Genomic DNA, 26010 nt, shown 5'->3' on the forward strand with positions numbered 1-26010 from the left:
TTTTAGCGTCAATAATTATTAGGGAAATTGGTCTATAATTTTCTTTCTCTGTTTTTGCTCTGCCTAGTTTTGGTATCAACACCATATTTGTGTCATAAAACAAATTTGGTAGAACTCCTTCTTCACCTATTTTTCCAAATAATTTTAATAATATCGGAATTAATCATTCTTTAAATGTTTGGTAGAATTCACTTGTAAACCCATCTGGTCATGGAGATTTTTTCTTAGGGAGTTAATTAATGGCTTGTTCAATTTCTTTTTCTAATATGGGCTTATTTAAGGATTTTATTTCCTCTTCAGTTAACCTGTTCAATTTGTATTTTTGTAAGTATTTATCCATTTGGTTTAGATTGTAAAATTTATTGTTATACAGTTAGGCAAAATAATTCCTAATTATTGCTTTAATTTCCACTTCATTGGTGGTAAATTGATACTGGTAATTTGGTTTTCTTCTTTGTTTTAATCAAATTAACCAATGGTTTATCTATTTTATTGTGGTTTTTTTTTATTTTCCATAAAACCAGCTCTTAGTTTTATTGATTAATTCTATAGTTTTCTTGCTTTCAACATTATTAATTTCTCCTTTAATTTTCAGGATTTCTAATTTAGTATTTAATTGGGGATTTCTAATTTGTTCTTTTTCTAGCTTTTTAAGTTGCATGCCCAATTCATTGATCTCTTCTTTCTCTTTTTTATTGATGTAAGCATTTAGAGATATAAAATTTCCCCTAAGCACTGCTTTGGCTGCATCCCATAGATTTTGGTGTGTTGTCTCATTATTGTCATTTTCTTGGATGAAGTTATTGATTGTTTCTATGATTTGTTATTTAACCCACTCATTCTTTGGAATGAAATTATTTAGTTTCCACTTAAGTTTCAGTCTGCCTTTCCATGGCTCTTTATTCCATGTAATTTTTATTGCATCATGATCTGAGAAGGATGCATTTACTATTTCTGCGCCTCTATATTTAACTATGAGGATTTTGTGCCCTAATATATGGTCAGTTGTTGAAAATGTGCCATGTACTGCTGAGCAAAAGGTATATTCCTTTCTATCCCCATTCAGTTTTCTCCAGACATCTATCATATCTAACTTTTCTAACATTCTATTCACATCTTTAACTTCTTTCTTATTTATTTTGTGGCTAGATTTATCTAATTCTATTATAGTTTTGCTGTCTATTTCCTCTTCTAACTCATTTAACTTCTCCTCTAAGAATTTGGATGCTATACCACTTGGCACATACATCTTTAGTATTGATATTTCTTCATTTTCTATAGTACCTTTTAGCAAAATGTAGTTTCCTTCCTTATCTATTTTAATGAGATCTATTTTTGCCTGTGCTTTGTTTGAGATAAGGATTTCTACCCCTGCTTTTTTTACTTTAGCTGAAGCATAATATGTTCTGCTCCAACCTTTTTTCTTTACTCTGTGTGTATCTCTCTGCTTCAAATGTGTTTCTTGTAAACAACATCTTGTAGGATTCTGGTTTTTAATCCACTCTGCTATTTGCTTCCATTTTATGGCAGAGTTCATCCCATTCACAATCACAGTTATTATTACTAGCTGTCTATTTCCTTCTATTCTATTTACCCCCTTTGTACTTCCCCCCACTTCTTTCACCCTATTACTCCTCACCAACATTTTGCTTCTTAACCTTGCCTCCCCCAATGTGCCCTCCCTTTTATCAGCCCCCCTCCCTTTTCTTTACCCTTTTCTTCCCTGCTTCTGCCCTCCCTTCTATTACCCCCCTTTTCCCCTTTTCCTTTTACTTCCCTCAAGAATATGCTAAGTTTCTTTATCCAAATGAACATATATGTTATTCCCTCTTTGAATCAAATCTGGTGAGAGTAAAGTTTAAACAATGTACATCCCTCCATTGTAATAGGTTTTTTGCATCTCTTCATATGATGTAATTCACTCCCTTTCACCTCTACTTTCCTTTTCTCCCCATAAACTACTTTTTAACCCCTTAATTTTCTTTATATCATCACATCAAAGACAACTCATATTTATACCTTCTGTGTATAAGTGTATAATCCTTCTTTCTGACCATATATATAGATATAATTCTCAAGTCTTATAGATATCATTTTCCCATGTAGGAATGTAAACAGTTTAACCTTATTGAATAAATTTTACCCCCTTGTTTACCTTTTTAAACTTCTCATGAGTCTTGTGTGTTAAGATCGAATTTTCTATTCACTTAGGGTATTTTCATCAGGAAATCTTGAAAGTCCCCTATTTCATTGAATGTCCATCTTTTTCCCTGAAAGAGAATGAGCATTTTTGCTGGGGAATAGATTCTTGGCTGCAATCCAAGCTCCTTTGCCTTCCGGAATATCATATTCCTTGCCTTGTGATCCTTTAATGTTGAAGCTGCCAGGTCCTGAGCAATCCTGACTGTGGCTCCATGATATTTAAATTGCTTCTTTCTGGCTGCTTGGTGTATTTTCTCTTTCACCTGATAATTCTGGAATTTGGCTAAAATATTCCTTGAGTTTTCCTTTTGGGATCTCTTTCAGGGGGTGATAAGTGGATTCTTTCAATGATGATTTTATCCTCTTATTCTATAATTTCAGGGCAGTTCTCCTTAATAATTTCCTGGAATATGGTTTCTAGACTCTTTTTCTGATCATGGCTTTCAGGCAGTCTAATGATTCTCAAATTGTCTCTGCTTGATCTGTTTTCCAGGTCAGTTGTCTTTCCAATGAGGTATTTCACATCTTCTTCTATTTCTTCATTCTTTTGATTTTGTTTGACTGATTCCTGGTATCTCATGGAGTTCTTAGCTTCCAGCTGTCAATTAGAATTTTTAAGGCATTGTTTTCTTCAGTCAGATTATGCACCTCCTTTTCCATTTGGCGAAATGAATTTTTTAAGGAATTGTCAATCTTTGTGCTACCTTTTCCAAGCTGTTGATGATTTGTGCTTCCTTTTCCAAGGTGCTGCTTCTTTGTACTTCCTTTTCTAAGCTGCTGATTCTTTTTTTCATAATTTTCTTGTGTTGCTTTCATTTCTTTCCCCATTTTTTCTTCTGCTTCTCTCAACTGATTATTAAAATCCTTTTTGAGCTCTTCCAAGAAGGCTATTTGTTCTTGAGACCAATTTATCTTCCCACTTGAGGCTTCACATGTAGGCAATTTGAGAGTATTGTCCTCATCTGAGTTTGTTTTTGTCTCTTCCCTGTCGACACAGAAGCTCTCAATGGTGAGAGCTTTTTTTTTTTTGTTCCTTGCTCATATTGCAGCTTATTATTATTTTTTTTTAAGGTTTAGGGCCACTCCTCAGGCACCAGGGTCACTGTTTCAACCTTCTTGTGCTTGGAGATAGGGGCTGTGTTTCTGCCCTGAGGTCTCTATGGCTTGCAGATTTCTCACCACCTGGGCTTGCTTCTGGCTCACTGGGATAGACTGGCCTGGTTGTACCCATCCTGTGGTTTGCCCCCTAGCTGGCAGCCTGCCCTCTCAGCTGGTGCTGGTGGATCTCACCACTGGCCCACTGCACAACTAGCCCACTGAACCAGGATGAAGGGGCCTCAGTTGCTTCCTGCTGACTTGCCCAGACCCCCTCCATGCTGCATTGTGCTGAGATGTGCTGCACTCCTCCCCTGCCTGAGTGAGACTGACCTTTCCTGAAGACTTTTAAATTATCTCCATTTGGAAGATTGTGATCATCTTTCTTTTTGTAGGTTCTGTAGTTTCAGAATCTGTTTAGAGGCTTGATTTAATGTTTTTTTAAGGGAAATTTGGGAGAGCTTAGGCAGCTTACTGGCTTCTCTCTGCCATCTTGGTTCCACCCCAAAAGCCCCAGTAATTCTTAAATTCTTTCTCCTATATCTATTTTCCACACAGTTGTTTTTCCAATGAGATATTTCACATTTTCTTTTATTTTTCCTTCTTTTGACTTTGTTTTTATTGTTTCTTGATGTCCTATGGAATTATTAGCTTCCACTACCCCAATTCTAATTTTTAAGGAATTGTTTTATTCACTGAACTTTCTACCTCTTTGTCCATTTGGCCAATTCTGTTTTTTAGGGTGTTATTTTCTTTAGTATTTTTTTTCTTCTTTTATTAAGCTGTTATAGTGGGTGAAAGATAAAATAATTGAGGAAACGAAGGTTTGAGCTTCTGAGTATATTGATTTGTTAAACAATGCATGCCAATTGTATAACAAATTGGGACCAAGTCTCCTTTGCTTGGCACTGGACCCTGAATACAAGGAAGACAGTTTTTTTTTTTTTTTTGGTATTTAAAACAATCAAATAAAATGAATCAATTAAATAAAACAATTAACTGGGTTCAAAGAAGTATACAAATTTAGATAATTTGATTTTTAATTGGAGGACATATTGGAGGAAAGAAAGGCTTTCTGAGTTGGAAGGGAGATGAGTCAGTTGTGAGAGTTGGGATGAGGGAGAACAAGGAAGTGAAGTTCTCTGAAATCACAAAAAGAGGTTTCTCCCTCCTCCCAAGTATCTGCATTCAGTCAAAGGAGAATGTAACCAGCAACTGATTGATAAGTATGAGGCCAGTTTTCAGATCGGACAGTGGGTTGCTTAAGATGTTTAATTGTAAAAAGAACAAAAACAAATTCTCTTTGCATCAGTTATTGGATCTGGGTGGGTTTCTGGTCAGCATAATCTATTTCCTTAGTTAAGGATTTCTAAGCAATAGGTCAAGGTGATCTAGCTTCCCAGCCATATAGGGCCATTTTTTTCTTTTTCTTTTTCTTTTCTTTTTTACAATTGAATAAAGTTGAATAATTGAATAAATGTTTCTCATAAAACAGAAATTGGCCTAGACCCATGATTGAATAGAAATGTAACTGAGCTAGATCCAAAATTGAGTCACAAGATGGAGTCAGTGTGGTTTACTTAATTCCTAAACTGTTAATTGTCTTTTCATAATTTTCTCCTTTTTATTTTAATTTTTGCCTATTTTTTTCATTTCCCATAATGTTTTAGTTCTTCCAGGAATTCTTGATGGGCTTGTATCCAATTCATTTTATTTTCTTTGAGGCATTCAGAGTTATGAATTATATTATGAGATTATGAGCATTCAGCTCATAAACTGTTTTGATTTCATTGTCTTCTGTGTTTATGTCTTGTTCTTCCCTGTTACCAGATTATATTTTGATAGTCACATTTCTTTTTTGTTTCCTCATTTTCCAGACTATTTCTTGATTTAAATTGTATGTTAATTTTAGGCTCTATTCCTAGTATGGGAGGTGGAAGGGCAGTGACTTTAGGCTTTTTCACACTTTATTTTCAGAGCCATTTCTGGGGGTTTGGAAGTTTTGGGTGCTTCCAAGGTTGCACTGTCTATTAAGAGGTATGGTCACACTCTCCTTGTTTGTACTCTGGTCCTTATTTAGGAAGGACCCCTGATCTCTTGGGATTATAACCTATATTGCTCCTCAGGATACCTGATGGATTAGACTGGAAGTGACACTGCTATTAATGGCTTCCTCTGCCTTTTGACCAAAGTGTTCCTATCTGTCTTTGAATTATGACTTAGAAGTGGGTATAGACACTGGAGTTGCCAAACAGCATCTGATTCTGTATCCGGTGCTAGCACAAGCATCCCTTGTAGTCTCTTTCTGGACAGTTGCTAGCTACCCTTCTTTTCTCTGCCTTGGGAGCTTCCAAAGCTTCCAATTCTTCTGTTACCACCACCTAGTCCCAACAGTACTGTTTTATTCACATAGGCTCTAGGTCATCCTCCACTTCCGTATCATAGATCTTTCTTCCAGACCTTTTAACTTGTTTTAGACTAGAAGAATATCTCACTCTGCCCTTTAGTTGGTGTTGCTACTCCAGAGTTTGATTTGAGGCATTATTTTAAAGTTGTTTGGAAGGGAATGCTGAGAGAGCTTAGTTTAGTGTTTTCTCTACTCCACCATCTTAGCTTTACCCTGAGAAATATATATTTTTACTTTCTAAAAATATTGTGCTTATTCACAGTTCCCCCAACCACACAGTATATGACTTTGCTCACTTTCAATGCTAGACTAGACTCTCTAGCATATTGTTGCCAATTTAATTGCTATTATAATTAATTCAGAGTTGTTTCAACTCACATATTCTAATAATTACAAAGTTTGAGCAATTCTTAGCTCTTGACAATTTGTGCCTTTCAGTGTTTTATTATTTGCTATTCATCTATTGGATAATAAGTACAACTTAAAAGAACATTATGTCAATTTCTTATATGTTTTAGATGTCATTTTATTATCACTATTTACTGTGTAGTTTTTTTCCTAGTTTTTCTTTAATTTTTAAATTTTGAATGAATTGACATTCCCTGTATCTAAAATTTCCTAATATCTACCTTTTGAATTGTTTATCTTTCTTCAGGATTCTGCCAAGGTAGCACCAGTTATGTGAATATTTTTCTTCTCTCTCTTGATCATTAGTAATCTCTACTTCCTTAAATATATTATGTACAAACCTTGTATCCTCTTTATACACTAAGGAAATTTTTTTTGAAGATTCCTCTTATACGTGAATCAAATTTTTATTGAAACCATACCATATGAGAGATAACCTGATAATTTTAGTTGTTTGTGTTGATGATCAGTGTTATATTTTCTGTGAAACATTTAAATTTAAAAAGCCTGAAAAGATAACCTGCTAGCTGTTGGGAAGGAGAGACACCAAGAATTAAAGATCCACAGTAGTTCCCTGTCTACAAGGAACTTACAACCTACTTGGGGAAAAGAGACATAAACCTATGAAAAGTTAAATAACAAGAGAGTTCTACACAATAACAAGGAAATCCATGATTAATTGCCCAATGAATGGCATTTAAAGGATATTTGCTCTGTTGATCTCCATGTTTAATAGCCTTTGTAATTATTCTCATAAAACCAGCTAGACTCCTCCATTTGTGCTCTGGGTAAGCTAAAGCACAGGCTATCCCACACAGTGAGGTCTCACGAACATTAAATGAATTTGCTCTATAGCTTTGTATTTCCATTATACCTGGACTTCCAAATAAATGTTTCTATTAAGCAGAGCACTATGAATACTAAAATTCCACTGCTCCTACACATTGTTCCAGCTAGCTGTTTCTTTATCCTTCTTACCCTTTGTTGGAATAAACTGGGTCTCATTTTCTCAAATCTTCTTTTCTTAGGTTTAAGTGACCCTTTTGAAAAGGCAGTCAAATCTAAATTGTATTTACTGAAATTAATGACATTCTAACTTTTGAAGGATAATAATACCTCTCATTTGTATACAACATTTTAGGGGTTTATAAAGTACAAGCCAAGTTTGGTGAGCATTTCAATTTTTTATCATTTTCTAGTATCTTTATGAGTTTTGTAAAGCCAGCTTTGCTCTTTGCAACCCCCTTTCCCCAAATTTTGTTTTTCTTTATGTTGGAACATGAGCTTTTTAAAGGAAGTATATATTTTTACCTTGTATTCAAGCAGCTATTATAGTGCTTACAGTAGGTACTTAATAAATGTTTATCAACCTATTGCATTAAACACACACACATACATACTTTAATAATAATTGCCGTTGCAAATGAGATACAATTAAACTTTTTTGGGGGGGGCGGGGCAATGGGGGTTAAGTGACTTGCCCAGGGTCACATAGCTAGTAAGTGTCAAGTGTCTGAGGTTGAATTTGAATCCAGGGCCGGTGCTTTATCCACTGCGCCACCTAGCTGCCCCTAAACTTTTTTTTTTTTTTAATGTTCCATATAGGAACATATTTTCTTCTTGTCTCAAAAGCTAAGGAGAAATATTCCTTCTAATATCTCACTTCACTTTCAGTTTTGGTTTCTTTTATTTGATCTCCAAGACATAATTTTGAATACATCCTCTAAGGCAAAAACTAGACTTTGATTGTGTTGCCTTAAGCTGTCTTTAATGTTACATGTAGAAGGAGCTCCTATCCTTGTGGAACTTTAGTACTACCAAATGTTAGAAGGACTTTGAAGACTGGACCTAATTGTACCCTTGTTTCTAAATTATCTTGTGCCTTTTGAGTTTGAATTTTGAGTATTTACCATTAGAAAATTATTGCCCATAATGGATAATGAGGGGTTAATTTTACTGACAATAGGCACGGACGTAACCATGTGACTTCTATTAAAATTAATGGGGGTCATTGCTAGAACACTGTAAATCTTTACCACCTATGTTCTAATTATTAATCACCATTAAAACAGTAGAACATTAGTGTTATTGCTATTCCATGAATTTTATTTGAACATTATTAGCTTTGAAGGAGAGGAACTTTACACACTTGGAGTAATATTATATTCAGTTCTGGGCTTTGCATTTTAAGAAGGACATTGACAAGCCGTAGCATGCCCAAAGGAGAGTGAACAGATTGTTGGAGGGGCTGAAAAATAATACCATATTAGGAACTAGATTTATTTATCCATTTAAAGAGAAGATACAGGGGACGGTTAGGTGGCGCAGTGGATAAAACACTGGCCCTGGATTCAGGAGTACCTGAGTTCAAATCCAGCCTCAGACACTTGACACTTACTAGCTGTGTGACCCTGGGCAAGTCACTTAACCCCCATTGTGCTGCAAAAAAACCAACCAAACAAAAAACCCCCCAAAACAAACAAACAAACAAACAAAAAAGAAAGAGAAGATACAGGAGAGATTCTTATCCTGGGATTTATGATCTTCTTTTTAAAAAAAAATACAGGCATTCCCCAATTTTAATATAATTGGTTTCCTGTATAACAGTGGTTAGAGTGCTAGTTCTGGAACCAGGAAGTTATAAGTTCAGATCCATCCCCAAACACTTACTGTGTAGCCCTGGGAAAGCTACTTAACTTCTGTTTGCCTCAGTTTCCTACCACTTATCAACTAGAGTTGTTGTGACAATCAAATTAGATAATAATTGTAAATGGATTAGCCCAGTGCCTGGCATGTTGTAAGCACTATACAAATATATATTCATCATCATCACCATTACTAATTTGTTTTTTGGTTTTTTTTTGGTGAAGCAGTTGGGGTTAAGTGACTTGCCCAGGGCCACACAGCTAGTAAATGTCGTGTCTGAGGCTGGATATCAACTCAGGTTCTCCTGACTTCAGGGCCAGTGCTCTATCCATTGCATTATTACTAATTTAACAACATTACTCTGGAAAGAGACCCCTAGGTTTCACCAAATTCACCGGAACTGAACGGTCCAGGACACACAAAAAGGTTAAGAACCCCCATCCTAGAGGAGAAGTGTGAATTATCTTCAAGTATTTGAAAGCAAATGGTTTAGGTGTTAGGTTTTTTTTGTACTTGGTCTCAGAAGCCATAATTAGGAGGAACAAGTAGAAAATGCAAAGATAGATTTCAGCTCAAAGTAATTAGAAATGTTCAACAGTGGAATAGGTGACTTAGGAGGCAATGAGTCTCATATTATGGGAAGCCTTCAAGTGGAGTCATATTGTGACGGCTGTTCTGTGTGGGACTGAGGTCAATTCTCTGGCCTTTGAAATCTCTTTCAATTCTGACAATGAATGCAAGGTAATGGTCATTTGGTATAGACAGGTGGGACACATAACTGATTTAAATGTTGTTGTTATCTCTCCCAAATTTTGTGATGTGGAATATAAACAATCTTAAAAGAGAGTACCAGTCAATATTCAGTTCCCAGTAAACTGTGTCATTGGAGGGATTATTAGCTATGTCAGAGGAGCTATCACAATAAGGATCAAGTTAGAAAGGCTTACTATGTCACTAGAATGCACAGCCAATAGTTTTATTTCAGAAAAGCTTCAAAGGCAATGAAACAACTTACCACTTAGAAAGAAATGACATTTTCTCATCTAACTCCAGAGCAAGAGAGGTGCTTCATTTTGAAGGAAAAGTCTCAAATAAATAAAACGGACAAATTTGTCCCAGTGTGTTTGCTTCCAATTCTGGCAGCAAAGTAGAGATCTGTCTAGCACCATCACTTTCTTCTTTGGACAACCTGCAGAGTCTTCAGTAGGGTAAAGGACTAATGATCTGAATAACATATGTGCCTCCCCAAAGGTGATTTCATTTGGGTTGAGCAATCTCTTTAAGGATACCAATCCTTCTTATGCCCAGTGAATTACTAAATTAAAGGAGTTCTCTATCAGTCTTCCCCAGTATTAAAAATGTTCTTAGCTTTACACATTTTATCTACTGGGGACTCCTAGAGTTCCCTTACTGGATTTCATTTTTAATGTGGAATGGAGCCTGGCAACCTGTGCAGCAGAAAGGTATTCTAAATAAGTATCAGATCAGCAGGCATTTTATTCATCCCTCATCAAACATGAATGTTTTGTAGGAGAGGAAGGGAATGTATAATGGTGATAATGGACACTTACATAGGTCTTTAAAGTTTGCAAAAAGTTTTACATACATTTATTGCAACTCATGATAGACTCATGAGATAGATAATAGAGGTGTTATCATATTTACTTTACAGATGAGAAAAATGAGGGTGTTAAATGGCTTGCCCAAGGTCAGAGAATTGAGAGCTGGATAGGGCCTGAGAGGCCATAGATACAGACTCCTCATTTTATAGATTGACATCCAGGCAGGGACTTGCCCAGGGATATATAGCTAATAAGTATATGAGGTAGACTTTGAACCGAGGCCTGTCTGACTCCAAGTTGAATTACCTATATCATATTGCCTTTTCTACAATGTCAGAAGTAGGGTTCGAATCCATGTCTTCCTGACTCCAACCCACTTTGGACACTGCCTCATATCACCATAATAGATATGTACTCTCATCTACCATTCATCCTAGTTGTTCTGTTTCTCCTATCGTTGGAAGATTTCATACCCATCTGATAAATGAGTGAGTGCTCCTCCTGCCCATGTGATAAAAGTAGAAAAAGATGGGATTTAAAAGACAGTTCTGAACTATTAGAACCAATGAAAAGAATGTTCTATTTTTTAAGCATGTAAAGACAAATGTGTCATGTTTCGCTCACACTTCCCGAAACAGATGACATAGGTTGTTATTAAGGCAATGGGGAAGTAAATCACTTCCTATTCCTTGTTTCAACAATGCAGACCGCTGTCCGGCTGGCTTGTGGTTCTGATTTAAACACATGACTCAAAATGACTCTGGTGGGTTGTGGCGCTTGTGGATTTATGGGACACTTGTATGTGAAGCTCTCCTGGCTGTACAGCAACCCTGTCGTTTTTGTGACAGAATCACTTTGACTGGTTTTAGATTTATGATGGAAATAATTCAGAGTAGAGTAATAATTTTCCCTTGGCAATTACACTACCATTTGGTACTTTGTCCCTAAGGGGAAAATGAATATGCTGGGATCCATCCATGAGTTCAGTAGCTTAGCTTAGAGAACGAACCAAGGTCAGAATGTCGCAGAGCAACACAACAATGCTGTCAGTGGCTTCTCTCTTCCATCTGCCTTATTGAGCCTTAATGTAATGGAAAGATCCCATGTAACTTCAGTGGGAATTTTCAGATGACATGAGGTTTTTAGCAAAATATGCATTCAAGATGCTTGCTTATCAGCTTTAAAATCTTGTGCTCTGGTAAAACTGTCTCACCCTGTGGTTAAGCACAATGAGTAGAAGTTGTAAAAACACAAAATTAGACTTCATGGAAGAAATTGTTCTGTTAACCAAAAATCAACAAATATTTATTAAGTGCCTACTGTGTTCCAGGCATCAGGCTATGCACTGGGATACAAGACACCCCTCCCCAAAAAAGAAATAAACAGTGCCTACTCACAATGAGCTTAAATTCTTCTTTTTTTTTGGGGGGGGGGGGGTCAGCAATGAGGCTTGTGACTTGCCCAAAGTCACACAGCTAGTAAGTGTCAAGTATCTGAGGACAGATTTGAACTCAGGTCCTCCTGAATCCAGGGCCAGTGCTTTATCCACTATGCCACCTAGCTTCCCCCTTAAATTCTAAAAAACAAAACAAAACAACAAATCAAGAGCTATCCCAAAGCAGAATGGATTTCCTTGGGAGATGGTTGATTCATATTAATTGGAACCTTTGAGCAGGGGCCAGATGACTACTTGTCTGGAGCATCATAGGGAGAGGTTTCAGTCAGACTAGTTGGCCACTGTCATCCCCTCTAAATCTGAGATTCTTTGATCCTTGATTAATCCAGGAGCTTCATGCTATGGTGCATTGCTCTACTTAGAGCTAGTCTCCATGCAGTCGATGGTGGACCTTCATATAGTAAGTCATTCAGCAGAATAAGATTTTGTAAGCTTTCCAACCATCAATCAGTGATTTCTGTGTTGGTACCTTTATAGACTTGCCTATTGCCCCTCCTGTTAAGTATTTTCCCAACCACTTGACTGTGGTTCTGGGGAAGGATCCCATATACTTAGTTTATATATATATACTTTATTAAATTGAGTTAGAAATACTTTAGCATCAGTTCTACACCTCTCCAACTCCCATGCCTGACTATTAAAGCAGCATTGAAGAAAACACTTAATATGCTAGCCTTAAGCATTCTCTGGGACAGGATTAATTGGGCTATTGCTTGGTTCCACCTATGCTGAGTTCCAGTGAAAATTCCTTTAACACTGCTTTGACACTTTGATGATGATGGTAATGATGATTGATTGACGATGGCCAACATTTATACAGTTTGCCTGACAAAATACATTAGATACATTTCCTCATATGTTCTTTAAACAACCCTGTGAGGTAGGTGGAATTATTCTTCCAGTTTTACAGGTAAGGAAACTGAAGCGAAGAGTTTAAGTGGCTTGCTCAGGACCATCCAGATAGTCTTTAAGGAATCCAAATCTAGCATTTCCTATACATTCTGCCACCCACCTGCCTCACAAACCCTTCTTCCAACTTCAGATGTGGTAGGTCAGGGGGCATTTCACCTATGCATTGGCATATTCAGAGCTCAACAAATAAGATGTTATCCTTTAAAAATGGATTCCTTTTGGCTTTTTTGTTGTCCTCCTTTAAGATTTCCAGTGTTTCCATGCCACAGCCTGGGTATTCTTGGGAATTTTAGAAGTGGTCTAGTAAAATATCAGTGCCTCATATAGACCTTGATGACCCAAATAGCACATCCTCTGAAACTGCAGTTCCTTAATAATAAAGGTAGTCACATCTTTAAAAATATTCAGAAATCAAATATATCAGAATTGGTATGGCATACAAATCAACAGTAGTATAGTTTCTTTTTTTTGTTGTTGGGCAATGGGGGTTAAGTGACTTGCACAGGGTCACACAGCTAGTAAATTTCAAGTGTCTGAGGCTGGATTTGAACTCAGGTCCTTCTGAATCCAGGGATAGTGCTTTATCCACTGCACCACCTAGCTGCCCCCAGGAGGATACTTTCTAAACTGAGTGTATGCGCACAGACACTTTTGGGGGGAGGGGTTGGGCAACAAACAATTATTTTATTTTCGTAAGATTTAGAGTTCCAGATTTTTCTCCCTCCTTCTCTTTCTTCCCCCCTCCACAAGACAGCAACCAATCTGATATAGGTTATATATGTACAATCCACAAGTGATCTTTTTATCAGTTCTTTCTATGAGTGTGGATAGTATGCTTTATCAGTCCCTTGGGATTGTCTTGGATCATTGTATTGCTGAGAGTAGTTAAGTCATTCACAATTAATCATAGAACAATACTGCTTTCACTATGCACAATGTCCTCCCAGTTCTGCTCACTTCACCATGCATCAGTTCATATGAGTCTTTCCAGGTTTTTCTGGGATCATCCTGTTTGTCATTTCCTAAAGCACAGTACCATTCCACTACAATCATATACCACAGCTTCTTTAGTCTTTCCTCAACTGATGGACATTCCCTTGATTCCCAATTCTTAGCCACCACAAAGAGTTGCTATAAATATTTTTGTACTATTTTCCCCCTTTTCTCTTTTTTTATGATTACTATTGTTAACTGTTTCCCTTCATCCTATTCCCTTCCACATGATATTTACTCTATTATCCATCTTCTTTCCTCCTATACTTCTTCAAAAGGGATTTGCTTCTGTCTTTCCCCTCCCCCAATCTACCCTTCTTTCTTTTGCCCCTCTTTCTTTATCCTCTTCCTCTCCTATTTTCCTGAAGGGTTGGATGGATTTCTACACTCAATTGAGTGTGTATGTTATTCCCTCCTTGAGCCAATTCTTATGAGATTGAGGTCTTTGAGCCAATTCTGATCAATGTAAAATTCATTTACTTCCCAGATTAAATAGATTACTCCACCCAATTGGGTGTACGTGTTAATCCCACTTGAGGCAACTCTGATGAGTTTAAGGTCTTTGAGTGTTTTCTAAAATTCACTTACTGCCCTGCTCCTCCCCCATCTCTTCCCCCACTCCATAAGCCCTTTCCTGTTTTGTTCATGTAGAATTTCACCTCTGACCTTCCCCCTCCCCCAGTACATTTCCCTCACCCCTCAATTTAACCCTAAAAATGTTATCATGGGGCAGCTAGGTAACACAGTGGACAAAGCATCTACCCTGAACCCAGGGGGATCACAGCCAAAGCCTAGCCTCAGACACAAGACAATCACCTACTGCACAACCCCAGGTATGTCCCCCAACCCTAATTGTTTATGGTTCTCTAGAGTCTTGTATTTGAAAGTCAAATTTGCCATTCAGTTCAGGTCTTTTCATCATGAATACCTGAAAGTCCTCTTTTTCATTGAAGTCCCATTTTTCCTCTGAAAGATTATGATCAGTTTTGCTGGATAAGTGATTCTTGGTAGTAACCCCAATTCCTTTGCCCTCTGGAATATGATATTCCATGCCCTCCGGGCCTCTAATGTAGAAGCTGCTAGATCTTGTGCTATCCTGACTGGGGCTCCACAGTACTTGAATTCTTTCTTTTTGGTAGCTTGCAATATTTACTCCTTGACCTGAGAGCTCTGGAATTTGGCTATAATATTCCTAGGAGTTTTCCTTTTGAAATCTCTTTCAGGAGGTGATTTCAATTTCTATTTTACCTTCTGCTTCTAGAATATCAGGGCAATATTCCCTGACAATTTCTTGGAAGATGATGTCTAAGCTCTTTCCTTGATCATGGTTTTCAGGTAGACCAATAATTTTCAAATTATCTCTCCTGGGTCTATTTTCTAGGTCAGCAGTTTTTCCAAGAAGATATTTCCCATTGCCCTCTATTTTTTTTTTTATTCATTTGGATTTGCTTTATTGTGTCTTGGTTTCTCATAAAGTCACTAGCTTCCATTTGTTCAATCCTAATTCTTAGGCAATTATTTTCATTAGAGAGCTTTTGTACCACCTTTTCCATTTGGTCAATTTGATTTTTCAAGCTGTTGAATTATTTCTTATGTTTTTCCTGCATCACCCTCATTTATCTTTCCATTTTTCCTCTACCTCGCTAAATTTATCTTCAAAGTCCTTTTTGAGCACCTCTATGGCCTGAGACCAATTCATATTTTTTCTTGGAAGCTTTAGCTATAGGGGCCCTGACATTGACATCTTCCTCTGAGGGTGCACCTCGATCTTCCTTGTCACTAAAGAAACTTTCTATGGTCCTCACCTTTCTCTGTCTGCTTATCTTGCCTTTCTCTTATTTGACTTTTATCTCCTTAAAATGAGGCACTGTTTCCAGGCTTCAGTATCCCAAGCTTCAAAAGTTTCAGGTGGTATGATTTAAGGAGGAGGAGGTTCTTCACTTGCTTGGCCTTTTCCCTAGTCAGTAGATGACCTCAGACCAACTTGCTAATCAACCAGCTTTGTGTGTTGTGGTTGTCAGCTCCAATGAGCCTGTTTCCATCCCCCACCTGGGCCACTGTTACTCAAGCCTACCTCCTGGTTCCCAGCAGGAGTGAAAAACCCAAGTTCTGCCTCAGAACCAGCACAGACCCTTATAGTCTCCCCCTGCCAAGGGCTCATCCCTCTCATCAGACTGTGAGCTTAGTTCCAGATGACACTGGCACTTCACCTGATTCAGAGGCTCTGGGGAGTCTCTTTCTCTTGTGAGGCCTTCCTGGGACTGGATCTGTGTCAGGGTGACTGTGGGGTTGGGCTCGACTCCTGTATCACAGCAGCTCCCTCCTTCTGACCTTCCAAGCCATTCTTAGTTAGAAGATGATTTCAGCACATTCTCTATGGGTTTTGCTCCTCCAGGTATTGTCTTATGGAATTATTTGGATGTTTTTTGGAGCGATTGTGTCATGAGTTTGAGAGCTCACTGCCTTTCTTCCACCATCTCAGTTCCACCCCAGAAGTCTCCAAGAGAATCTTAAGCATATAATACTTCAACCCAAGGGATTGAATTTCTACTGGTGGAAATTGATAAAATGGTGAGGATCAGAAAAGGACAGCCAGGATGGGAAAGGACCTTGAATGTATGTACAGAATAAAGAGTCCCAGAAAAAGAGAGGAGAGGATGCATGCCTAGTTCAAGAGCATCTCCAGTTCAAGACAGAGCATAGACACATTTAACACAAGTTGAAATAACCCCAGCACCATATTGTCTCTAAAGGAGAGCACATGGCCCCAAGCAGAGTTGAGAAGTCCTACATTACCTAGAGAGAGAGCTACTGAATATTATCACCATTATCACCACCATCACAACCACATATCACCATAACTAGCATTTATATAGCTCTACAAGGTTTACAAAGCAATTTATAAATATTATTTTATTTAATCTTCACAATAATCCTTGGAGGTAGGTGCAATTATTATCCCCATTTTACATATATCTCATTCTGCTAAAGTCCCAATACTATTGGTACTGTTTTATTACTATAGTTTATGGAGTTAGAGGTAGAAAAAAGAAAACAAAGGATAGGGACTGTATTGTTTTCCCCCATAGCAGGAGGATGGTACAATTATTATCTCCATTTATGTGAAGAAACCAAGGCAAGCAGAGGCTTAATGACTATCCTTTACAACCCTCTGGGAGAAAGAACATTTCCCCCTACCTAACATCACCATTCAAGCTGCTAATCTCTACCCATTTTCTGATTCCACCTCCTTTAACCATACAGAAAATACTTTGACATAAGTAATTCATAATTATCGAATGATTAGCACCTTGGTGAAAATGAGTTTTGGCCTTTCTGTTGTCTCGATCAGGTATTTGTTGGTTAAGATTTTTATAGCTAATTGTGGAATGAAAGACTTTTCTTAGTTAAAGGAATTCTAGGCAGTTGGTAGCAGGGGAATAATAAGACTGTTTCTTGAATTACAATATGCATAAAGCCAGTCCTAAAGTTATACCTAATCCAATACCTTTATTATGAATTGAGAGAGGTAATGAAGGGGAAGAACTTGGCTATCCTCCAATCTGTGCTCCAGGCTGTGCCCTGCCTTTTTTAAGAAAAGGGAATCCAGAGATTATATTTGCTATGGACTCATTTCATGTAGTTTGGTAGGACTGGAGTATCTTTGCTTCCTCCCCTCCCCCACCAAGAACTATAGCTTGTCCTTTTTTTTTTTTTCTTTTTCTTTCTTTTTGGTGAGGCAATTGGGGTTAAGCGACTTGCCCAGGGTCGCACAGCTAGTAAGTGTCAAGAGTCTGAGGCCAAATTTGAACTCAGGTCCTCCTGAATCCAGGGTCAGTGCTCTATCCACTGTACCACCTAGCTGCCCCCTATAGCTCTTCTTAGCATAGCTCTTCCAGGAAGCTATCTTCCCTTTAGATTCTCTTCATAACCCTTTTCTATTTGATCACAGGTCATATATCCTCCACAACCTTAATTCTTCTTTTTGCCCCAGAATTCCCCAAATGACCACTTTATGTTTCTATCCATTAAACTACCCGACCTTTCCACATACAAACTATACATAAAATAAAAATAAAAACTTTTGGAGGAGGGGAGGAAGGGGGGCTAACAACTAAGACAATTACAAAAGCCTCTTGATCAAACTTGTTTCAATCAATAATTGAGCATTTGTGTTATGATCCTGACACTCTGCTAGACACTAGGGAAACAAATAATACAAATACTACAAAAATAAGACAGTGTCTGTGCTCAAAATACCACATGTTCTACTGAGTTCTCTTCAAAATCAATTTTTTTTTTATTTTTCATGTGACCCTAAAGTCAGGTAATTGAATGCCAGTGTCATAAAACTTTTCTGCTTCCTTTTGTGTTTTGATTCATTTAATTTGCTTACTTATCTCTATTGATGCAAATATCATTCCCCTGCATGCCTTATAGATAATCAGTAAGGGTTGCTGGGTACAAAAATAGTCATCCTTGAGGACCAGTCTATCACCAAGAGGTGATAAGATCCTCTGACCTTAACTAGATTTTCTCTTAATACAGATAAATGGGCACTCACTTGGTCCATATTTGAAGACTTCCCATTGTAAGTCTCTTGAGGGCACATTTTTGTCATTCTCACTTTACTCCAGGGCATTCAAGCCAGAAGTCCATATGTAAAGTTTATTTTAAGTAGAGCCATATGCTTGTTTAATGTTGTTGACTGACCAATATTTCTAATGCTTCTGTAATAAATTTATAATTCTATTCAATGTAATAGCAACTGTAGTGCACTTTCACAAAAACATGCTACACTCCATTCTTCCTAGAGTGGTTACTAAGTTTGTTGGTATCAGTTATTTTAATAAAGTCTGACTGTCACTTTTATTCTTTTGAGGCCAGAAGAACAGAGGTGAACAACATGAGACAGCTCTTCCATGTTCCTTTCTTCTGCCCCTTTTTGGTTGACTAGCTGAGTACTAGATGAGTTTGTCTCTTCAGTGGCATGAGGAAAGTCGTTGATTCATCTACATTTCACCCCATTTCTTTGACTCAGATTTTAGCTCTAGAATCAAAGTAGTTCTTCTATTCACATGTTCAAAAATAATATGAAATGGAAGACATAGTCACAGAAGCATTTTGTTCTGGGTCATTTGTTTTTGGTGGTACAATGAGGGTTGTGATTTACCCTGGGTCATGTAGCTAGTAAGTGTCAAGTGTCTGAGGCCAGATTTGAACTCAGGTTCTCCTGAATCCAGGGCTGGTGCTTTATCCACTATGCCTCCTAGCTGTCCCTGGGTCATTAATTTGATTGCTGTGGGGAACTTTCATTCTAGAAATTTTGCCTTTAGAAATATCAAACTTATTTCTAACTTACGAGACTTAGTTGTCTAAGGCACAGAGTGGTTAAATGAATTGCCCATGGTTACATAGCTGGTATGGATAGAGATAGGACATGGACCCAAGTGTTCCTATAAAACCTATCTTTTCTCTCTGTCTCAGTCTCTCTGTCTCCCTGTTTCCCTCTCTCTCCTTACCCCCCACCCTTTTTTCTAAAAAGCAACATTTAGTCAAAAGACCTCCCAGTTAATATTTTTTTCAGAATAGGACATTTTAAAAATTATATCTTGTAATTGAAAGTTCAAATTTGTTATTATCTTTCATTTTGTTTACTTCCATTTACAAAAGCTTCTGGGAAGGCAAGTTGTATGATGGAATTATTTAGAAAATGGCATGTGTCTAAATCAGATGAATTAAAATAATAATAATCAATTATATCTATCTAGGTTTACAAAATATTTCCCTTGCAATAACTGTGAGTTAGTTCAGGTCTTATCCCATTTTTAAAGTGTGGAAATTGAGGCTCAGAGACTTGCCTGAAATAATAAAAGTACTAGATTTCGAATTGAAGAGGGGCTTTTAACTTGAAGGCCAGTTTTCTTTCTAAGCATAGCATCAAAGAATCCTATTTACCTTGGATGAGGTACTTAAGAATAAGAGAGTTAGAAGAAAAATACCTCAGAATTACAGAATCTCAATGTTGAGAAGGATTTTAGAGGTCATCTAGTCTAACCTTTTTCTGATCCAGAATCCTACCTCCAACAGGATTGAATTGATCTAGCCTCTGCTAGAAAAATACTTGTACGGAAGAAATTGCAACCTTGTAAACATGAGCACTCTACTTTTGGGTAGCTTTAATTACTACACATTAAACCTAAATCTATGTTTTTTCTATCTTCCATCTATTATTTTTCCTTTTGCAGCCAAAGAGAACAAGTTAAATCCTTTTTCTATATGGTATTCCTTCACATACTTGAAGACATTAGGAATGGGAGGTCTTAAGTCAGGAAACACTCATCTTTCTGAGTTCAAATCCAGACTCGAACACTTACTAGCTGTGTGACTCTGGGCAAGTCACTTAACCTTGTTTGCTTCTGTTCCATCATCTATAAAATGAATTGTAGAAGGAAATAGTCAACTATTCCAGTATCTTTGTTAAGAAAGCCCTAAATAGGGTCAGAGTCAGACATGATTGAAATGACTGAGCAACAGCTAACATTTTGCTCCAAGATTGAGGGAAACTGCTTTTCAAGACTGAGACTTTAAATGTGCTACTTATGAAACAGATTTATATTTTATACATTATTCTGCTTACTTCTGCCCATATCCTCCTCCTTATATTGACCAAAATATCAGTAGTAGCAATCACAAATATCATTAAGGGCCAATTATACACGCACAACTCTAAACTACTTAGCTTGTTCACTAACATTATCTCTAAAATATTTAACTTGGTAATGAAGCTGATTAGCCACTTTCCTAATTAAATACAGTTACATATCTTGACAACAAGCTGGTTGAAATAGTGTGAGTGTGAAATCAAGTGCTTTGAATTATGCATTATTCACTTTATTTGTATTACAAACATATCAGAGGAAGTATTTTAGGAGGGTGGTTGTGGTGGTGGGGAGAATCTGTTTTCCTTTGTAAAGACTTCTATCCCTCCAAACTTCTTATTACCTTGTGCTAAGCCTTACTTAGCTCCTCTCCCACACATTTCTGGCTTATCTTTCCTTTTTGTTCTACTATGTGATATGCTATAAAAAAACTATTCAGACTTTGACTCTACCCTTCAAAAATTTACAATCAAAGAATTTTTTAAAATTAGATTTTTTTTTCCCAAAATGGGATCATTCTTTGCATTTACTTTATGCTTTTCCTCTAAGGTTTGTTGTGGTGGTAATAGTGTTCAGTTGTTTTCAGATATGTCTGACCTGATCTGGGGTTTTCTTGGCAAAGACACTGGGATGGTTTGCTATTTCCTTCTCTGCCTCATTTTACAGATAAGTAAATGGAGGCAAACAGGGTTAAGTGACTTGCCCAGGGTCATCACATAGCTAGTAAGTGTTGGAGACCACATTTCAACCCAGGTCTTCCTGACTTCAGGCTCACCACTCTATGCATTGTGCCACCTAGATTCCCACTTCTAAGATTATCTTTAACTTCATGTTTTCTCCCCTGTTAGATTGTGGGTTTCTTGAAAGCAGGGATTGTTTTTGCCTTTCTTTGTATGTTGAACCCTTAGTGTAGGGTTTGGCATATAGTAGGCACTTAATAAATGCTTATCGTCTTGACTTGATGTCTATATATGTTAGAATAACATGATAGAGGCAGAAGGAAATATAGGGACTATCTATTCCTACCCCTTCATAAAAACCTAGATATCAAGCTAGAAGGGAACCATAAGGCTAATGAGTCCAACTCTTCATTTTGCGGGTGAGGAAACTAAAACTGGTATATTCTATTTCAGATACATGATTTAAACCTAGGTCCTCTGGCCCCAGAGCCAGTGCTCTTTCCAGCCAACCACATTGCCTTCATTTTAAAATGAAGGAATTCAGACCCAAAGGGGGTCTGCGCCACAGAGGGTAATTAATATCTGAGCCAGGACAAGCATTCTTATCCTCTCATTTTAAGGCCAACTTCAACACTTTAATGTCTTCCAACTTCAACACTTTAATGTTATTTATGGTTATACTGCTTTTCATAGTGAATAAGCACCATATTCCTGTACAAATAAGGTCATCAGAATCTTGAAAGTTCTAAATTGCCTTGCTCAACCATAGAGGTAGCTGATGGGAAAAGATCTAATTTTCAGAACCTGGCTTGGCCTAAAGTCATCAAATAGATTTTCAGTATTTTCTAAATGAAAATTTAAAGATGTATAAAGGGTGATTTATTTGCATGGAGGTCTCCATGGGTATTTACGGCATTTCTCATTTTCTTTATATGTAAACTGAAGGGCTCAATGAAATGATTGTTAAGGTCCCTTGATATTACATGTTTTATTGTGGGGCATATGTCAAGAGGAGTCAAGCCTATATATCTAACTTGATGATCTATAGTTATTTACTTACAGATATAGACAACGGACCTGTGCAGGATCCAGATGGCAAACTGGTCTCTCACTTAGTAGATAAATCCTCAGGACTTGCCTGTAGCAATAGAGGTTAAGGGGGTTGCTCAGAGTCACACTGCTAATAAATGTCCCATGCTTCTTCTTTATACAACTAAAGAGCAAAAAATTGGGGATCTGAAAATAATTCGCAGCTATTGAAGAGTTTCAAAATCCTAAATCATGAAAAATAGAAGTATGTGCATGTAGCATTATTTCTCATCTAAAATGCTACTTCCTTCTGGTGAATTGTCGACAAATCCATGAAAGAAAGATTTAAATATACTATTTTAAATGCTGCTCAGCAGGGGACAAAATTGCTTATTAAATTTTAGTTGATTTAGTCCAATTACATGACTCACTTCCAAATATACTTCTCATACATAGACTGGCATAAATACAGAAAAATGGCAAAAATACAGAGTTCTCTTATGAATTCTGCAAATGTGAAGACCTTTAGAACTCTAGAAGCTTAGGGTCAGAAGGGACCATCTAGATTAACCTACACCCACCAAAAAACCCTAGTACCATACTCCCAACAAGTGGCCATTTACCCTTTGCTTAAAGCCTGCCAGTGAGTAAGTACCCACTATCTCCCAAGATAAACCAAGACTTTTGGATACTTCTAATGGTTAGGAAAGTTTTCTCCTAGATCAGGCCTAAATTAGATTCCTATCCACTTTTCAGCTATTGCTGCTGGGTAGGCTTGACATTTTAATTCCTTTCTTGGTTATACTCAGTATTTCTAGTTATAGAATACAGTATGACTTAGCCAGACTTACCCAGACTTACATTTTCTTTTAATTCTAAGAAAATGATGCTATAGCTAAATCAAATATTTGCTTTTTCATAACCACAGACTGAAAAAATACTTTTGTGCTTTTCAATACTTGCACAATAATCAAACAACAAAGATTTATTAAGTGGTTACTCTGTGCCATTGATTTTACTAAAGTTATAAATACAAAAAAAAAAACTATTTGCAATTTGATTGCATTCTAATGGGGGTGACAATTAATACAAATATAAGTACATCCAGAATAAATATAAAAAGAATAAATCCCAGATAAGCTACCTACAATTCCTCTCATGACCCAACATGGTACAATGGAAGGTGTGCTGGATTAGAAGTCACAGGATCCATGTTCAAATTCCACCTCCCTTATTTACTAGCTGTGTGATTTGGAGCAAGCCAATCAAGCTCTTGGGACCTTAGTTTCCTCATCTATAAAATGATTAGATGGCCTCTTAAGGTTGCTTAATGCTCTAAATCTATGATTCCCATGAAGTACAAATAAATACAAAATAATTAATACTAGAGAGTAGATTTTTATAAGTAGTTATTGAACTGAATTAAACTTTGTTACCATATATGTTCTTACTTTAACGAGCAAGATTTAAAAAAAAAAACCAAACACATCAACTTGAAATTGCTTATGCATCAAGATGGATCTTTTATTTATTTATATAATTCCTTGACTCATTTACTCAACAGCAGTATATTTAGATTACTGTATACAAAACACTCTGCTTTGAGGTTTGTGAGACGTGTTAACAATTAACTTCTATAACACTAGCTCCAACTAGATGGAACAGTGGATAGACTGGAGTCAGGTCTGAAGTCAGGAAGGCCTGGAGTCAGGAAGGCTTGAGTTCAAATCCAGCCTCAAATACTTACTAACTGTGTGACCCTGGGAAAGTCACTTAATGCTGTTTGCCTCAGTTTTCTCATCTATAAGAGGAGCTGGAAAAGAAAATGCCAAACCACTCCAATATCTTTGCCAAGAAAACCCCAAATGGGGTCATGAAGAGTCATACCCTACTGAAAAGGATTAAAAAAAATAACACTTCTAGGTTTACAAAGAATTCTGCACCCCTTATTTCTTTTATTCTTATAGCAACCCTGCAAAGAAAATAATATAACTATTTTTGTGTACCTTTTACATATGAGGAAATAAATCAGCAAGCATTTATTAAGTGCCTACTATGTGCCAAGTACTGTGATAGGCCCTGGGGAAATAAGTACTAAAACATGAAACATTTCCTACTCTCAAATAATTTGGCATCTAATGTTTATTTAATTTAATTTAAAAATATTTAATTGTATAAATAATAAACATGAAGAGAAAAGATACAAATAAATGAGAAGTAAACACAAGAGACTTAGTTAAAAATAGTTATAAATGAAATTTAGAGCAGTTAAATGACAGACCTAAAGCTATAGAACTGGTAGATTGGCAAATATTGAAATAGTTAATGTTCTGAATCCAATGCTCTTGCATCAATATTTTCTCAGTCCCACTCCTACTGGGACTCACAGTCTAGTAAAGACAATAAGATATTCCCCACAATAAGCATAATGCATATAAAACAAGAAATTCCTTCCCCAATTGTTTCTCAGAAAATCCAATAGGTATTGATTCACTGAATTCCTTACTTCGTTCTACAATATTTCCCTCAAAGAGGATGAAATTTAGTTATGGTATTGCTATCAGCAGTGCAGAGACTTGCACCTTTACAAAAAGCTCTGTAGCGATATGAACTGGGTTCAATCTTGGAGTGGAGTCAGGCTTTTCCCTTCCCAATGGCTTATTGTGACCACTCCAGTGTTCTGGAGGAAATCTCCTAAACAAAGCTTAGGTATGACTAATACCTAAGATATTCCTCAAAGATATTAACCTTTTAGACAGGTACTCAACATGTAAAGTAGATATCAGACATAGGACAGCTATTTATTTCATCTAATATGCACACAAAATGTTTAAAAACAGATTTTGTAAGTACATATCTATGAATACTTATAAGATAGAAGAGTAACTTATCAAACCTATTATACTTTCCCAAGAAGTAAACACAAAATAGTGGGCTTTGGAACAAATATAACACTTTCACTCCTGACATATACTTTCTGTGCTATTTACAAATTTGAATTTCTTGGTAAATCAGTCCATGGCTTGAGCTTTGTTAAGCCTCTCCAGTATTAGCAAACTCTTGCCAGTTTCTAATGGCAGTGGGTGTCTTATTATCTGGGATTTTGTGTTATTGTGGGCAACACTTTTCACTGGACAACCATAAATCCACAACCTAGAAATTCTCAAATGCACGAGATAATTGCCAGACTATAAATCTGCCTCCAAATTGTTGTTCAGTCACCTGTGCTTAGGATAGAAAAAACAGAAGAGGCAGTCAGGGATTGAAAATCCAGTCTCAAGCTTGCTTAGCCAAGCATCTTTCCTTGCTTCCATGTGTTCAAATAAGCCCTACCACTAGGGGGAGGGTAGAAAGAAATTCCCCACTCCTCATTAGAAGTCAAAGGGGAAGGGGGTGGAACTCTGTTTCATCTATATGTGTTCATTCAGTTGTTCCAAGCTGGGTCTGACTTAGTCCCCTGGTAGTTTAGGTTTGATAATGGAAAAAAAAAAAAGAGATGTGTAAGTCATTCAGCAGCAGGAGGATGGTCAAGAAATATGCATTGAGGATACCCAATTTGATTCAATCCTGTGAAGTTTCCTCACCTCAGTTAGCCATCACGATCCACCAACCAAAAATCAGGGAGAACTTAGAGTTCGTTGTGGCTGTTGTCTATGTAAGCAACCAAGAAATGATGTCAGCAACCTAAGCCTTTAGTTCCCTCAGCCAATCAGGTTTTTAGAACAGCTTCAATACTTTAAAAAACAAGAACAACAACAAACATTTTTTATTTAAAGTTTTGAGTTCCAAATTTTATCCCTCCTTTGGGGAATGGGAAATTTTAAACTATTGTCTCACCATAATTGTCATGACATTTAACATCATTAGCATGTCTAGGAAAATGAACAGTATCTCTGTCTCCAGCTGTGGGATTAAGCCATGCACCATTGTTTAATGCATAGTGGTTTAGTATCTCTCT

At 37.0% G+C, this 26010-nt stretch overlaps 1 protein-coding gene across 2 annotated transcripts in view; it reads left to right on the forward strand.

The window, feature by feature from the left end:
* Window positions 1–26010, forward strand: part of TRHDE (thyrotropin releasing hormone degrading enzyme) — a 516103-nt gene that overhangs the window by 441509 nt on the left and 48584 nt on the right. The gene's annotated exons all lie outside the window — the stretch shown is intronic.

The sequence above is a fragment of the Dromiciops gliroides genome, chromosome 5 (assembly GCF_019393635.1).
Source record: "Dromiciops gliroides isolate mDroGli1 chromosome 5, mDroGli1.pri, whole genome shotgun sequence".
Taxonomy (NCBI): domain Eukaryota; kingdom Metazoa; phylum Chordata; class Mammalia; order Microbiotheria; family Microbiotheriidae; genus Dromiciops; species Dromiciops gliroides.